Source organism: Agelaius tricolor, unplaced genomic scaffold (assembly GCF_023055355.1).
Source record: "Agelaius tricolor isolate 1412-34295 unplaced genomic scaffold, bAgeTri1.0.p SCAF_4, whole genome shotgun sequence".
NCBI classification, from domain to species: domain Eukaryota; kingdom Metazoa; phylum Chordata; class Aves; order Passeriformes; family Icteridae; genus Agelaius; species Agelaius tricolor.
Window position 1 is genome coordinate 3,210,506 of NW_027269264.1, and position 9,691 is coordinate 3,220,196.

The 9,691-nt window shown below is 39.9% G+C and overlaps 1 pseudogene; it reads left to right on the forward strand.

Annotated features, from left to right (window-relative positions):
- The first annotated feature begins 1,898 nt into the window (after nt 1-1,898).
- Nucleotides 1,899-7,265, forward strand: LOC139589030 (uncharacterized; annotated as a pseudogene).
- Nucleotides 7,266-9,691: the final 2,426 nt, after the last annotated feature.

Consider the following 9,691-nt stretch of genomic DNA (forward strand, 5'->3'; position numbering starts at 1 on the left):
ACTGCAGCAACAATGACTGTGTTTCTAGACTGGCCCTGCAAAGACCTGAAAAATCTGTCTGTTCAATAATACAATGCAATAGAATAATACTAATACTAATACTGATAGTGGAGCCCTGGAAAATGTTAAAAATAGTCTTTGAAAATATTAGGCTTTGTGTTTTCTCAGATCACTGCACCTGTGTAAGCACTATGATAAAAGATATAATTGTTAGATGTGATGATTGTTTAGTAATTAAATATAATTATTATATAACCATAAGAAGCATCGTGAGAAACTATGTTGGAAATTTAAAGGGGGCTATGTTTAGCTGAAATCTGTGTATAGAATAGAACAATATAAGTTTAATAATGAACATGAAAGTTATGTAATGATAGAGTATAAAACACGGTCACCTTGAATGTATGATTGGAATTAGATTTGGGTGGAAACTACCCCAATTCCCAGAGCTCTTGAATAAAAAGCACCACATATAATCGCTTATGTGATTATGTGGTTTTGAACGCTAACATTTTGGCGACCCAGATGGGACCCTGCGGGTGCTGCTGAGCGAGTTTCGCAACTCGACCACGCTCCAGCCGGCACCAAGGGATTCTTGGGGAGCTCGATTGGCTGTGACCGCTTCTGCCGCTTGCAACGTCCCCGGGAGAAAGGTAAGGTGCTTTTTACTTTGGTTTGGGTGCCTGCCAATAAGACGCAGTGAAAGCTACGCTTGGTTGGGCTAAAGGAATTCCTGCTGGTACAAACCTAGGCGCCGTTCCATAAGACAATCGCGAAAGCGTTGCGGGTTTGGCAATTTGCGGTACATTTGGAATGGAGAAACTGAAAGGGATTTTGGGCGGCAACACACCTATCCCGCAAAGTTCTCCTTTGGTGAGCTTATTAGCACATTGGGAACAGGGCAATTTTGGGGAAGAATTACGTAAAGCTAAGTTGATTGATTATTGTAATACATGGTGGCCAGAATATGCCTTGGAGAATGGTGAAAAATGGCCAAAATACAGTACTCTGCAATATAACACTATTTCACAATTAATGTCGTTTTGTAAACAAGAAGGAAAATGGGATGAGGTTCCGTATGTTGATTTGTTTTTCTATTTACAGGGAAAGCCAGAATGGCAGGATGAATGTGGATTAATGATGGTTAAAACATCTGCAAGCAATAAGTGTGGGGTTTGTGAGGAACGTTGTTTAGAACACTTGGCGTTGAAAGAAAGCCTGAGTAGGGAAAATTATACAGATATTGATTTACAGGTAGCTCCAATAGGAACAAGAGAACCTAAACCTATCTCACCTGTTCCAACTGTCCCTATCCCACTGCCTGCTCCTAACCCACCTAATCCTGAACCTGTCTCGTCTAGTACACCCTTCCCTCTTTATCCTCCTCTCCCATTGTCACCTGATCTCTCTTCCTCGGAAGATGAGCAAAACCTAACTGTGGTAGAAAGGAGAGAGAGAGAATCAACGACCCCGGTAGCCCACAGAACCAGGAGTCGGTCTAACCTTGCCCCAGTTATGGATAGAAAAGACATAGGCAGACAAAAACAGACTGTAATTGCCCCTTGCAACAAAGTGTAGAAGTGGAAGGGCCAGTATTTGTAAAAGTGCCTTTCTCTCCTGCAGATTTAGTTATTTGGAAACAAACAGCCGGAACTTATAGAGAAAATCCTGATAGAATGGCATGAGTAGTAAAAATGGTTATAAAAACTCAAAATCCTGACTGGGATGACATACAAGTAATATCAGATACTTTGATGGATTCTACTGAGAAAGAGATGGTACTTAAGGCAGCCAAAGAAAGGGCAAGAGAGGGCATCAGAAATGGATTCATAACAGGGAATTTAGATGAGAATTTCCCAACTGAGGATCCAAATTGGGACCCTAATTAATTTTGCGATATGGGAAGACTACAGAAATATCAAGAGTGGATCCAAATAGGAGTTCAGAATGCTGTACCCAAAACTATAAACTGGTTCAAACTATATGAGGTTCAACAGGAAAGGAAGGAATCTCCAACTGCATTTTTGGAGAGGCTTGAGGAGGTAGCAAGAAAATATACAGATCTCCAAATGGACACAGAACAAGCAAAGGTTCAGCTTGCTCTCATATCCTTGGGCCAATCACAGCAGGACATTGTAGAAAATTGCAAAAATATTTGCAAAAATTGCAAATAGAAGGGGAAGAACTAAGGAATTTGGATAAGCTACTTGAGGTAGCCTGGAAGGTATATAACAATCGCAAAAGAGAAGCTAGTAAAAGGCAGCAGCAGAATCTTTTGGCAGTAATACAAGGAAAAGGGAACCCAAATTTCAGGGGACATAACAGGAATGGTCGAGGTAGGAGACCAGTTACGCAGGGGTTAAACCTAAATCAATGTGCGTATTGCAAGCGGGAGGGCCATTGGAAGAGACAATGTCCAGACTTGAACAACCAGTTTCACCAGGGCAATCAGTTCCAGCAAGGGGATGGTTTTGGGGGAGTATACCAGCTGACTAGACATAGAGCCAGTAGAACAAGTTAAGGAACCCGTTATAAATATATAATTAGGACATAAAGAAGTCAAATTTCTAATAGATATAGGAGCTACTTACTCGGTATTGAATGATTTGCAAGGACAAATTGGGGACAAGGAAACAACAATAGTCGGCACTACAGGGAAAGAGGAAAAACGGCCATTCTTGCAACCCCTAGATTTGTGTTTTGGGAACAAAGTTATAACACACGAATTCCTAAATGTACCTGAGTTTCCAATTCCACTTTTAGGGAGAGATTTGCTAGTGAAACTTGATGCGGTAATAACCTTTGAAAATGGGGAGCTTATAATGAAAATACCTGAATCAAAGACGGGACAGATATTAATGGTCAAAGAAAAACCTGTTCCCTCTATCCCTAGGGAGGTAGAAGATGCAGTGATTCCCTCTGTATGGGAGACAGATATACCAGGGAAATCTAAATTGGCACAACCAGTGCATGTAGAGTTAAAGGAAGGGGCGAGGGCTGTACAAGTCAAACACTATCCCATAAAATCAGAAGCATGGCAAGGAATAGTAAAGATTATTGAGAAATTCTTGAAATAACAAATTTTAGAAGAATGTGAATCAGAATTTAATACACCGATATTTCCAGTAAAGAAGCCAAATGGTGAATATAGATTAGTGCAGGATTTGAGAGCAATAAATAAAATAACAAAGGACATTTATCCAGTGGTAACAAATCTTTATATATTGCTAACATCCGTTAAGAAGATATATAAGTGGTTTACTGTAATTGATTTAAAATATGCCTTTTTCTACATTCCCCTTGACAAAGAAAGTAGGAAACTGTTTGCCTGTGAGTGGGAAAACCCAGGGAATGGGAGAAAGACCCAGCTCACCGAGACACGATATAAGAACTCATTGACTCTATTCGGAAACCAACTGGCAAAGGAGCTGGAGATTTGGACCGAGAATGGGCAAGTACCAAGGGACCAATACCTGTTGTTGCAGTATGTTGATGATATACTAATAGCTACAGAAGAAAAGCAACCTGTATAAAGGTAACCACTGAGATTTTAAATTCACTGGGAATGGGAGGTTATAAAGAATCCAGAGGAAAGGCACAAATTGCCCAACAGACTGTGACCTGCCTGGGATGTGAAATTTCACAAGGGCAATGAAAACTAGGTACTAACCGTATCCAAGCTATTTGTGCTATTCCAGAGCCCCAGAATTTACATGAGCTGCGAGTCTTCCTCGGGATGGCAGGATGGTGTCGCCTGTGGATCATGGACTATGGACTGATTGTAAAGCCCCTGTATGAAGCTCAAAAGACGCAGCCATTCATCTGGGGCAAACCACAGAAAGAAGTCTTGCTAAAATTAAAGGAAGCACTGACAACTGCTCCAGCATTAGGGTTACCTGATCTGTCTAAAGATTTTCAGCTGTTTGTACATGAAAGGCTGCGCCTAGCACTCGGAGTCCTGACCCAACGTCTGGGAAGCTGGAAAAGGCCACTGGGCTACTTTTCCAAACAACTTGACAACATAAGTGCTGGGTGGCCTTCATGTCTGTGGACAGTTGCAGCCACTGTGATGCTGATACAAGAAGCCAGGAAGCTTACTATGGGAAGGCACATAGATGTCTATGTACCACACATGGTAACCACTGTCTTAGAACAGAAGGGGGGCCATTGGCTATCCCCAAGCAGGATGATGAAATCAGGTAGTCCTGACTGAGCAGGATGATGTCACATTAAAAACAACTAACCTTTTGAATCCAGCTTTGTTCCTAGGTACCCCAACTGAAGAAGGCCCATTAGAGCATGACTGTGTCGAGGTAATAGAGTACACCTATTCAGCAAGAGAAGACCTGAAAGACATCCCACTAGAGCAGCCAGAGTGGGAGCTATTTACAGATGGGAGCAGCTTCGTGGAAAACAGAACCAGATACGCTGGATATGTGGTAACAACAGTCAATACAGCAGTGGAGGCAAAAGCATTACCACCAAATACATCTGCCCAAAAGGCAGAACTGGTTGTTTTAACCAGGGCACTAGAATTAAGTGAAGGGAAAAAGGTAAATATCTGGACTGACTCAAAATATGCTTTTGGAGTGGTGCATGTACACGGAGCACTGTGGAAAGAAAGAGGATTACTATCTTCTCGAGGTATGCACATTAAACATCAGGATGCAGTCCTGCAATTGATAAAAGCAGTACAAAAACCTGAACAAGTGGCAATTATACACTGTAAAGCACACCAATCAGGAAACTCCAAAATCTGTGAGGGAAATCGAAAGGCCGACTAGGCAGCCCGACAGGTTGCTCGAAGGGTGCAAACAACAATGGCATTGATACCTTTAAAGCTTAATGTATCCCAATTCAATTTGCCTCCAGAACCAAAATATTCAGTAGAAGATGAGAGACTGGCACATTTGCTAAATGCACAAAAGCAGTCAGAGGGATGGTATGTGACTGCACATGGACAAATAGTGGTACCCCCCCTTGATAATGAGAGAAGTTCGACAAATTAAACATAACGAATGTCACTGGGGAGCAGAGGCATTGGTAAAATTGCTAAAGCAAAGTTTAATTTCAGTACGGATGTTAACAATGGCAAAATCAGTATTGTCAAAATGTGATATCTGCTTGAAAAACAACCCAGTGGCTAGGCGACAAGCACAGCTAGGAAGAATTCGGATAGGAATAGAGCCAGGAGACTATTGGCAGGTAGATTTTGTAGAATTACCAAGAACTCGAGGATACAAATACCTGTTGGTGGGGGTTGACACATTCTCTGCGTGGCCAGAAGCCCTTCCCTGTCACACGAACCAAGCAAAGGAAACAGTTAAGTAGTTACTACAGGAGATTATTCCCAGGTTCGGGGTACCCCTAGGGGTATCATCAGATAGGGGGCCCCATTTCATAGCTCCAGTAGTAAGAGAGGTAAGTAGATTGCTGGGGATAACATGGGACCTCCACACACCATGGAGACCCCAGTCGAGTGGACAGGTAGAGAGGATGAGTCAGACACTAAAAAGGCAAATCAGTAAAATATGCCAAGAAGCCAAATTGCAGTGGCCCCAGGCTTTGCCAATAGCACTGTTAAGGATTCAGATAAAGCCTAGGAGTGGGATGTCAGTCAGTCCTTATGAGATATTATAAGGGAAACCATATGAATCTCCTGAGCCTAACCCTAATGTACACGTCACAGGAAAGCAGGAAGTGTATAATTATGTTCTGTCTCTTGGGAAAACTTTAGCTTGGCTCTGGAGCATCCTCGTGTGGAATAGACCGCTGACTCTTGAGAACCCAGTTCATAACATACATCCAGGAGACAAGGTGTACATCAAGAACTGGAATGAAGAACTGCTGAAAGAAAAGTGGAGTGGAGCCCATCAGGTACTACTGACCACCTTTACGGCAGTCAAAGTAGCCGGCGTGGACCCCTGGATTCATTACACCTGAGTGAAGAAAATCCATCCTGGATCACGGACTGTGTAAACTGTGGAACCAACAAGGCTGCAGATAAGATGGGTTTAATCACTTTGAGAATGCTATCAGTAATTGTGCTAACGTTATGGTCATTAATGTCTTTGGGATGTGGAATGCAAAATGATCAACTAACTACTCTTCATTCTAGAATGAAGAGAGAGGTACAAACAGAAACACAGGTGATAAAGGTTTCTAATGCAGTTCGGGCTGAGAATGTAATGATTGGATTAGTCAAAGATTTTGCCAAAATGCAAAACACCAGTAGAATAACTGCCTGTCTGCCAATACCAAAGGCAGCAGGAGACCCAGTAAATTGGGGAATCATAACATCAAAATTACCTGAAATACAAAAGAACAAAACAATTGCATGTAAACAGGTACCCGAATCGAGGCAAATAATCAAGGAAACTTGGGAGAAAATAGGAACATGGATGAGAAAAGAAAGGCCAGAAAGACTGTATTCTAAGTGATGGCACACTAGGAACCCCTATGGGAGAATCAGAAGGCATCACACAATGGCAATGCTATTTACCACACTATAAAAAGATTATAGAAAATGTTACAGAAACCACTCTGGTATGGAAGTGTGAGGCCAAGGATCAGAAAAATCAGATAGAGCCTTGGGACAGTGTGTGGACTGTGAGTATTCTTCAAATATTCCAATATATAGCAAACACCCCTTGGTGTATTAAGTGGGAAGGCCTCGAGAATGAAACAGATCCAGCAATAAAGAACACTGCCACCAGTAGCAGAATGAGGGCAGACAAAGTTGGTGGGCACGTAACAAAAGTTATGACTGCACTTTGGATGATGTAGAGATAAAACAGATGCCTCCCCTGGCAATAGCCCTACAAATTGGTTGTGCTTGCAGAGGGATCAAACATAAACAAGGCAGAGTGAATTATAAAGCAGTCATAGGATGTACCAGAATTACAGTCAGAGGTCCAGGACAATTTGTATGGGCAGCAAGCGATGGTACCTGGAGAACACATCTGCCTGTAGATGGGAAAGTAAAGGAAATTACTTTAGGCCTCCCAGCCTTATGTCCAATTTGGAAAAAGTCCCCATTTAACGGAAAACATGAACTTCTGCAGATAAGAGCAAGACGGGAAGTTCTAGACAGTGAAAATCCAGATGACACTTGGCAAGAACCCTCTAGTGGAGTGAAATTTGTGTGGGCCCTAGAGTCATCACTTGGTCCTATAGCAAACTATCAGAGTAGGGAGATGCTGTACAAACTTACAAGTCAGGTAGATAGACTGGCAAGAGTCACCCGGAAGGATTTAAAGAATTAAACGTACAATTACAAGCCACCACAAAAATGACTTTACAAAATTGATTAGCCTTAGATTTGTTACTCCTGAAAGAGCATGGAGTATGTGGATTTTAAAGGGACAAGTTGATCATTGCTGTGTTCATATCCCAAATGTAACTGCAGATGTAGAATATGACATCAATCAGTTGAAACAAATAGAGCATGAAGCACAAGAAGAGCAAAAGGACTTGACTACAAGCTGGTTAGGAAAAATCTTTAAAGGGTTAGGGTGGAATGTGAGTTCATGGATTAAATCTATCATTGAGAGTGTGATAATCTTACTAATTGTATTCTTAGCAATTTGGTTAGTTTACAGCATCCTAAAGGGAGAGATACAGAAGAAAACGTCCTGGAACCAGAAAATAATAAAGGCACTGACTCAAGATCCACGCCCACCATCTTCTGGTTCTCTAGTTCGTGATAGCATCCACATCAACCCTGGACTTGAAGAACGTCAAGTATAAATTGAGGAATAAAGGACTGTATCAAGTGAAAACATTTACACATATAGTGTAGTGAAAATGCTTTCAAAGGGGGGAGAATGATAGTGGAGCCCTGTTAAAAAATGTTAAAAATAGTCTTTGAAAATATTAGGCTTTGTGTTTTCTCAGATCACTGCACCTGTGTAAGCACTATGATAAAAGATATAATTGTTAGATGTGATGATTGTTTAGTAATTAAATATAATTATTATATAACCATGAGAAGAATCGTGAGAAACTATGTTGGAAATTTAAAGGGGGCTATGTTTAACTGAAATCTGTGTATACAATAGAACAATATAAGTTTAATAATGAACATGAAAGTTATGTAATGATAGAGTATAAAACACGTTCACCTCGAATGTATGGTCAGAATCAGATTTGGGTGGAAACTACCCTGATTCCCAGAGCTCTTAAATAAAAAGCACCGCATATAATTGCTTATGCGATTATGTGTTTTTGAACGCTAACAATACTAATACTAATACTAATACTAATGATGATGATGATGATGATGATGATGATGATGATGATATTACATCTTCAGGTTACCATTAAAATTTGCAGAGGAAGAAAATATATCTCTGAAACATCTTCTTCTACCACTTTTTGCAACATGAAATTTCAAAGTTGAGCATTTACCAATTTTATTAAGGCAGTATTTTCTTTCATATTTTTCCACATATTTTCATTTGAATTGTTAATTAATTATTTCTTTAGAGAGATAATGAGTGAACTCCAGGCATATTGTCTGTTTTCCATAACTTAAGGGTTCAGAAAATATCTGAATAGTCAAAACCAACCCACTTCAGAATTTCTAAGTCTCAGTGTGGTTATTTCATTTTATTCCTTTAATGTTAATTTTGGCCTGTCAGTGCACATGGGAGAGTTTGGTGTATTTTCTGTTTTGGAGTGTATGTAGAAAAAAAGTTATGAGAAAAGCATCTGTCCATATGCCATCCAACTGGACAGGAAAGATACATATATATCAATAAATATACAGGGTTTTATAATAACCTAGTTATTAGCATGAGGGATTACATCTTCAATTGATACTAAAATATTGGAGTAACTTATTTTAGAAATACTTACTTGTACAGGTTGAAAAGTCCTTACTGGGCTTCTTTGGAAAAGTTAGTATTTAATGGATTATAACTAAGAATTAAAGAAGAGGAGTCTGACACTTTTGAGACTCCTGAGACTCTCTCATCTGCTCTGAGTCTAGCTTTATATTTTTTGATACTTAGGTGAATTGGAAATACTGTGACTCTGTCTGAAGGTCTTTGTTGGAGTAAATTAGGCTGATTCTCTCTCCTGTTCTGTACTCTGTACTGCTCTGTGGGTTCTTTGCAAACAGAAAAATCTTTCCATCTGAGACCCAGATTCTGTGTATTAAAATTATTGTCCTTTGACTAGGAGATCTGAGCAGAAAGAAACTGCTGTTTTATACTCTACTGTCTCTATTCCATTGCGTGAGATCATTTTCATTACAGTATTATTTTTCAATCACTGATGTTGAGAAAAACTGGAAAATTATTACTATTTATATTTCAAGATATTTCAAGATCTGTGCTAGTATTTTTGACAATCATTTGAAATAAGAAAAATTTTACTGGTTCTACTGGAACATTATGTGTGGTAAGAACCATTTATGTTTGTATACCACTAGCAAATATATGTTCTTTATACAAACAGGATAAAAAAATGAAACATGTTGTCAAAAATGCCTGATAACAGTAAAGGATACTGAAAAGAAAATACCATAAACCTTATTCCTAAATTCATGCAGAAAGCAGGTCATCAGATCATGTACTTTCTCATCTCTGGTGATAAACACCATCTTGGGACTCCAGGAATTCATCAACTAATATAAGATGTGACTGAGAATATCATCTGTACAGAGGCTTAGCACAGAAAAGGAGAA